Source organism: Poecilia reticulata, linkage group LG20 (genome assembly GCF_000633615.1).
Source record: "Poecilia reticulata strain Guanapo linkage group LG20, Guppy_female_1.0+MT, whole genome shotgun sequence".
Lineage (NCBI taxonomy): Eukaryota > Metazoa > Chordata > Actinopteri > Cyprinodontiformes > Poeciliidae > Poecilia > Poecilia reticulata.
In genome coordinates, this window is record NC_024350.1 from 12,974,616 (window position 1) to 12,982,632 (window position 8,017).

Below are 8,017 nucleotides of genomic sequence, written 5' to 3' on the forward strand. Positions count from 1 at the left end.
TGATGCTCCTTCAGGTCAGAGGGAACATTAATGCTGGGACTCTGAGGAGAATCTGGCGATTTCAAATTAAATCAAATTAAATATAAAAAAAAAAAATACATGCAATTTTTACAGTCATCAATAGGTTTTAAACAAAGTTAACTTGTATCAAACAGTAATTATACATACACATTTAAACACTGTTTTGTAAAATTGTTCCACACCCTTTTCAAGGAATTGGTAACCAGTTCGTCATTGAAACATTTTTTTTCTTGAAAAATGTCTGACATAAAGTTGTCATCCTTAGCACAAGAGGTAATTCTGCAACAGTCGTCCCATCTCTCTTTAGAGCTACTATTTGTTTTGTTTTTTCTTTTGTTTTTTCATTTCAAAATATTACCTAAATAGTATAAAAAATAAAGAAAAAATAAAGAATGTAAAGTTTTGTTTTGATTGTTAAAGCAAGTATTCTATATAAGTCAATTTCAGATCTAGAAACATACATAAAAATATAAATTCACCATGAAGACATCCTAAAAAATCATGTATTCTAAATATTGAAACTTCTGATATTGCAAGACATAGTTAGACAAAATTGTATTCATACACCTGGTTGCGTGAGATGAAAACTAATCTTATAATTTTACCATTATTTTTTATCTGATTTGAGATAACATAAATGTTTTATTTCATATCAGCCAAACTCCAGATTTCTGTTTTTAGATCAGAATCTAAAGACGGATTCAGATAGAGAATCTGTTGAAAGACCTCATGAATCCAGCTTTAAACACTTGGAGCTCCTCACTAAAAATAAAAAAATTACCAATAAAGCAGAGAAAATGTGTAAAATGTTTGCCAGTAATTTTGAATGTTGAATGTTGTTAATAATTTTCTCCTTAAAAAAAACATGTTATTTTTTGTAAGGAACACAAAAAAGAAGTTTTGTTTTAAATCAAAACTCATAATCCTTTGACAATGTTTTATTTTGAGAAAGTAAAAGAATTATTCATACCAGTAGTATAAATAATTTTCAATAAAATTGTACCACACTATAAGAATAAAAACAATCTTACCTTTTACTGTTATATTAATAGGATGACAAACATCTAATGCCTTGAATAGCCCGTTCTCAATGCGGAGGTAATATGTATCAGTGTAACTGGTGTTTAAATCAGGAAACACAGTGGTGCAGTTTTTCTCTCTCAGGTTTCCAATCATATTCAGTGAATAAATGTTAACTGACCCACTGCTGTTGAAAATAAGAGAGCTTGGATTGTCCTTAAAATATGGGTTATTTTTCAACCAAATTCCATAATAAACATTACTTTGGCCAAATGTGGAATGTGTTGAACTGTAGCTACATGGGATTTGCAGACAAGATCCACTCATAGCTTCAATCTGCCCAGGTGTGTTAGCAATGAGGCCTGGATTGGGACAAGCAGCCAAAACACCTGTGAAGACAGATTAATAAGAACAATTTTATACAAAATCAAGTTCTTTAACCATATGAGTTATGAACAAAATCTTATTTACAGTATATATTGCTATATAGATCCATATATATCTCAAACATGTCTTAATACTAAGCACACACAGGGTCAATGTGACCTTGCCGGGTCCCCGCACAGGGTTAATACTTTGCAGGGTCCAATGGACTGAATCTCTTAAGACTGCTGGTGGTTAAATAAATTTGATTTGCAATTTAACATATTCAAATTGGTCCTGTGTGCTTTGTGAGAGCAAGCGCTTAGGCAACTCCAAATGGTTGTCAAGGCAGAATCAAGGATTTGTCAAACATGCATGAAAGAATCAAAGCAACACTCCTGGTAGATTTTTGATCAGCAACTAACATCATAATATAAAGTAAATCTAAATAAATGTCGATTTTACACAACAATGTCTCTATAAACAACAAGAGGATCAAATATTTCAGTTTAGATTCATGTGATGTCTCAGATTAGAAATGATTAGAAATGATTAGAATCATTTCTAATCTCCAAATGAAAGGAAGTGAACAAACATCTCACCTGGAAGAAAGAAAACACTCAGTAACACACTGATTGTCATCATTGTCACAGTCTGAGCTGCCATCAGATTCTCACTGCTCTCCATAAGCTCTCTTAGTCCAGACAAAAGCATCTGAGAATTACAATTTATTATCTGTGCTTTAAATCAAAGTCACTACTGGATAAAACACGGGTTCCTTTGCAGGTAAACCAGGGACGTCTGATGATAAAAGAAAACAAAGTAAAAAAAAGAAATCAATACTTTTTAACAAAGTTTAAAAGTATGAAGCCATTTAGCTTTAATGTTTAAAATCTGTCATAAATACAACCAAAGATTTATCTGAACCAGAAGCTGAAACAGTGGAAGGACTTACCTTTAAATCAAATAATGTGTGAATTTCAGTTGAAGAGCCGCAGATCCAGGAACCTCTCTGCTTTAAAAACCTTTGTCTTTGTGTCAAAGACAATGGCTCTATTTATATGTTCTTCTTCTTTCAAAGAGGATGTTGGTTTGCCTTTGATTTGGTTGAGTTACATTTTACTTGCAGTAGCTGACTGTTAAAATGAATACTGGATAAAAACTAAACTTACAGTAGAATACTGGCAGCTGCACTCAACTGTATTATATTTGGTTTCACCACTGTATAAAGTAGAGTACTTTCAATATTAATTACAATTTAAAATGTAAATTTATAGTAAATGACTGACAGCTATACTTACTTCCACAGTAAGCCACAATCACCATCAGAATAAATTACAGTACATATAATGTACATTTAGTTCTGCTGTCTTTAGCAGCCAACAATTTACTGTAAATTTATATCATTATTAATTAGTGTAGGCAATTTTCAGTGGAGTTAAATATTTACCTTTAATACTAACAAGGATCACAGATGATCTGTTTTGACCAGATCATTAGTAAGATCATTTTGTCTCTCAGAGGTACTAAAGTTATAAACCTGCCGCAGAGACACATTTATGGCTCCTTTAACTTCTAATAAGTTATGTTTGTATATGCAGCATTTTTTGTCAACTTATGGTAACATAGTTACTTGAATGTGTTGAAAATGGCACTGTGTGCCTGGAAAATACATAGTATTGCCCCTTGAAAGCAGATAAAGGAATTTTAGGGTTTCTAGTTCACAAACTGGTTACCATGGAGACTGAACTGATGTACAGACAGTGAATAAAACAGAGTCATATCGTTTTATTCACTGTCTGTACATCAGACATCACCTTCAGCACCCTGAATATTAGGTTTAATTTTGATATCATAGCATGCTTCACTTGTGAGTATGTTATGCTCATGAGCTTGTGCTTACCTAGCATTGATGAGTTAATGTTTGTCATATTGGCCTTTTTTGTGTTTTGATGTTACTTTCCCATAAAACAACTAAGTTCCTTTATAGTGCTTGACATCCAAACATGTTAGTGCCAATAACTCATTTTACCAGCAGTAAACATTTTTAAGTCCTAAGGAAAAATCTTTACAAAAAGAGGTGCAGTGAATGTAAAACATCTTAGATGCTATTAGAAAAATAATATAAGGAGAATAAAACTGAAAAAGAATGCAAAAAAAGTATTAAAATAATCTACAGGACCAAAATGGCATGCACAATTATAAGAAACATTAAGAATTACACAAAAAAGCCTGACATTCGAATGCAGAAAGGTTTTATTCCAGTTACACAAGAACACCAAACTGCCTTTTGCTTATTGTTACAGCAACACTTTCATGAAAGTGTAATAAAGAAATGTTCTTTATTTGCCATAAACAATCACTGACAATCACAGTCAGGAAATCACTATTACAATGCATCGTGTCATGGGGTTTTGTAGAAATATTTCTAGCAGCTGCTGTTTCTCCTCAGTGAAACTAAAACTGTCTCAGTTTAGTGGATATTAAATTGTGACCTTCACCACTCCCAAACTATGGAAATAGTTCAGTGAACATGAATACATTCCTCATCTATATCAATGTCATTTTTAAGTTCAAATCGGATCAGCCAGTCCACTTGATGCTGGGTGATGTTCTGGAGTTCATACCTGATTCACTAACATTTAGACTTAGACGTGTTTGAAATTCACATGATGAGAGTTAAGCTGCATTTTTCTTCACTGCTGTTTGAAGGAAACTTGGTAACACCTCAGTTGTTCTGCCTGCATAAGAATTATTTTATGCTTTGATGACAACAAAAAACAGCTCATTACAATTTTCATGATCGATTTATTTATTCAAACAACGGAAATACAAAGAATAAAAGACCAGTAAGGTTTGATGCTTCATATTTTACAACCTTTTGTTGAAAGCAAAACCATCTAGTGTATGTTTTTAAATTCAGTAAAAAAAAATATAGAAATAAGACACATGCCTGAATGTAGCAGAAAGAAACACACAAAGCCAACTCTTAAAAACAATCCTCCTCTTGTATCAGGAGAGTTTTTACATTCAGGAGAACATCTGCTTCACTCTTACAAACTCTTTATTTTGCAGTATTTATGGGCCTTATTTATAACTCTATTATCCACTGAAGCGTCGCTATTTACTCCATAAGTAACACACTTGAATGTAGAGACAAGTATCAAACATTATTTAAAGCACAATGAATGGTGATGTGATGGACTGAAGATCCATTCAGGGTCTATCCAGCATTTCAGCAACTGGGTCTTGCAGAAAAAACTAATTGAACAATTGGACAGAAAAATAGTTAGATGAAAAAAATCCTCTCTCTGACAGAGGCCTTGACATCTCCCTGGTCTCCTTGCAGCTCATGATGCTTTAGCTACAGCCATATTCTTGACATCGATTGGTTCTTCTGTTTCCTGTAGACATAAAGCAAAAACTGACTTTTTTTTTTTTTAAGTCAATTTACTTGAGATAAAATTGTTTCTAGGAATTTAAAGTTGGTCTTTTGGTTTTAGTCCCACTGGATTCCCAACTTTTAAAAAAAGCATGTATTACACATATATTAAATGTAACTTAATAGAAATTTGACTTCCGACTTGAAATTAGGCCTATGTCTCTTTTAGAAACTTTTGCTCACTCTGCCTGCAGGAAGTCATCACATCGCTCCTCTATTTAACCCTTTAGTGTTGCACTGAGAAGTTGCTCCTATAATGAGCTCAGCAGATGCAAAGTTCAAGCAAGTGTTTGCAAATTGCTGCTGGCTAGTCTGAAGGAGCTGAGTGGGAGAATCATTACAGTATGTCTCATAGTAACAGTTTCAAAAATATGTAATAAAACATATATACATATATGCCTGAAGAATTTATCTTTTCTTCTCACGTAATCAGGCAGTGTTAAGATGCAAACAATGAGCTCAGCTTACCTTTGGTTTGTTGTAGAATCTGAACCACCTGAAAGAATAATGATTAATTCAAACGCCAGCATTTAACAGAAGCTTTAAAGTATCCGCTGATAGAAGAGGATCTCACCACTCAAAGATGATGATGGCAGCACCGATTATTACAAGGCCCAGGATATTCAGTGTTATATAAGTTGTGAATCCAGACTCCTGATCATCTGTAACAAGAAAACCAATTTCCCATAATTTTTTGTTACTGCAAATAATTCAAATATTTAAAAGGTGGTTTGATAGATTTGTTTATGTTTTATGAACCAAATCCTGAACTAATTCACTGATTCTTTATAAGAAAAAAGTGTCCGCTAATGAATTACCTTTAGTTGTAACAAGGATCACAGACGATTGGTTTGCTGTAGTTCTTTCACATGGCTTTTATGTTTCTAGTTTCTCCACCAGGGGGCATCCGGGGACCTCCTGGAGGGCGTGGACCTGCAGCTGCACACCTGCTGCCACTTACCATTGTTGGAGGAGTTTATCAGGACGGAGCCGCCGACACTCCTGTGCCAGAGTGTTAGCCTGTGATGGTAAATCATTGATACCTCACCTCCGACCAACCTGTTCTCCTAGTAATCTCCTTCTGTGCTGCCTCTCCTAGGTCGTCATTTCGTGAAGTTTTGAGTTCTTTGAATCTCCACGAACCTCGGCAGATCAACCAAGATCCTCGAGACCCCGCGGATCTTACCCGTTGGTGGCCACAATCTCTGAGACCAGCTCTCAGTTCTGTCAGTGGCAGATCCCTGGTCAAGCGGTTTCCCTCCCCCACCCCCCCCAAACTTGCAAATGATAAATTATTTGCAAGTTTGGGAGATAATCACACCAAACAAATATAAAAAAAATAAAAAGTCTTGGTTCTTACAGCTGCTGAAGAACTGATTGAGATTTTAATCATTAGAAATCTGTGTACAAAGTTTCTCACAACAGTGAAAGAAAGAGAATTAATTGATATTTTTAATACATTTGATAATAATAAATGGATATTTGACTGCAATGGCATTGGTATGGCAATAATAAAGAAGGTGATTGTGGAACTTTTCCAGTCGTTCACATAAATCTATAATCTTGCTTCTGAATTTCCATACAGAGACAGACCACCATGCACGCACACACTCACAACTAAACAGAATTTAGACAGATCAATTAACCTGACAGTCATGGTTTGGACTGTGGGAGGAAGACGGAGTACCTGAGAACCCACATGCAAACTCCATGCAGAAAGACCCCGGGCCGGGAATCGAACCCAGGACCTTCCTGCTGTAAGGCGACAAGTGCTACCAACTGTACCACTGTACAGCCCACAGTGGCAAATTAGAGGGGAACATGTGGTAAAGACACACAAAAAATGCAAAAAGAGAAGAAAAGAACATATTCAGCATAAGCTGTCAAGTCAAAAACAAAAACAAGAATCGTTCAGAAGTACGCACAACAAATACTGAAACCTGTCATAAATCGGCTACATACTAAACTCCATTCTGCACATATTGCATGAACACCTTTATGAAAGCATCATGGAGAAATCATCCTGTTTCACACCTGAAAGTACAATACATACAACGTATGACATCCTAAACTGAGTTTCTCATTCAGGCGAATATGAGAACGAGTTTAATCTTAAAAACTAAGGTGAAAAACTAAGGAAAATGCATAAAGATTGTCTTTGCATTATTTTACAAATATTTATATTTCAGTGTTCTACCAAAGCATTACTATTTAGTCGATAAGTACTACATTGTGTTGCAGAAAAAAGTATCAAGAAATAATAAGTGATTTCTAAAGCACAATGAATGGAGATGTGATGGACTGGTGATGCGTCCAAAGTGAATCCAGACCTCCAATTATTGGTCTTTGCAGAATAAAAGAAAGCTTCTTGAAACACAAACATTAATTATTGGACACAGAAACTGGGAAGATAGAAATAAATCCTCTCTGAAAGATACCTTGACGTCTTCTTGGTCTCCTTGAGGCTCATGATGCTGTAGTTTCCATCACATTGTTGACATAGGTTGGTTCTTCTGGTTCCTGTGCAGAGAAATAAAAAATTTATTTTACAGTAAATGTACTTGAGCTCAAACTGTTTCAAAGGAGATGAAGGTTTGTCTCTTTGTGTTCAGGCTCACTGGATTCCAAACTAAAAGTACAAAATACTAGATTTGTCCTTTAAGTAATTGTTAAGTATTATATCTATGCAGAATATTTACCATTTATGGTAAAGAACATGGGCTGTTGATAAGGACACTGGATTCTTACCTAAACCAATTCTAAAATCATTCGACATAAAATAAAACTTTGTCTTCTGAATAAAGTTTTATTTGTTCAGGCAATGTGTTGCAATTTACAAATTTCAACACACTGTTTATGTTATGATGCAAACAATAAACTCAGATAGTTTACCTTCTTTGGTTTCTTGGAGAATCTGAACCAGCTGAAAGAACAAAAACTATTTAAACACCAACATCTAACAGCAGCTGCAAAGTATCAACTCATAGAAGAGAATCTCACCACTCAAAGCTGATGATGCTAATGCAGAGCAAAACAATACCCAGGATCTTCAATATATTCAGGATCTGGAATTCAGATGATCGATCATCTGTAACAAGAAAACAAATTAAGTAAATCTTCTGCTTCTGATGCAGATCTACGTTTCTAGAATCAGAAATGATTTGAAACTAG

The 8,017-nt window shown here is 34.6% G+C and overlaps 1 protein-coding gene and 1 long non-coding RNA gene across 3 annotated transcripts in view; both read right to left on the reverse strand.

The window, feature by feature from the left end:
• Window positions 1–8,017, reverse strand: part of LOC108165684 (vascular cell adhesion protein 1-like) — a gene marked incomplete at its 5' end in the record, with an annotated part of 115,962 nt that overhangs the window by 73,905 nt on the left and 34,040 nt on the right. The window lies entirely within an intron of this gene.
• Window positions 4,226–7,934, reverse strand: LOC103482495 (uncharacterized). 2 transcript variants are annotated; one of them, XR_536477.1, is made up of 6 exons: window positions 7,847–7,934; window positions 7,739–7,769; window positions 5,665–7,366; window positions 5,421–5,508; window positions 5,315–5,342; window positions 4,226–4,808 (listed from the first exon to the last, which is right to left on the reverse strand). It is a non-coding gene; the product is annotated as an uncharacterized LOC103482495 (long non-coding RNA). The 2 variants fall into 2 exon arrangements; XR_536476.1 differs by having other exon boundaries at window positions 5,421–7,366.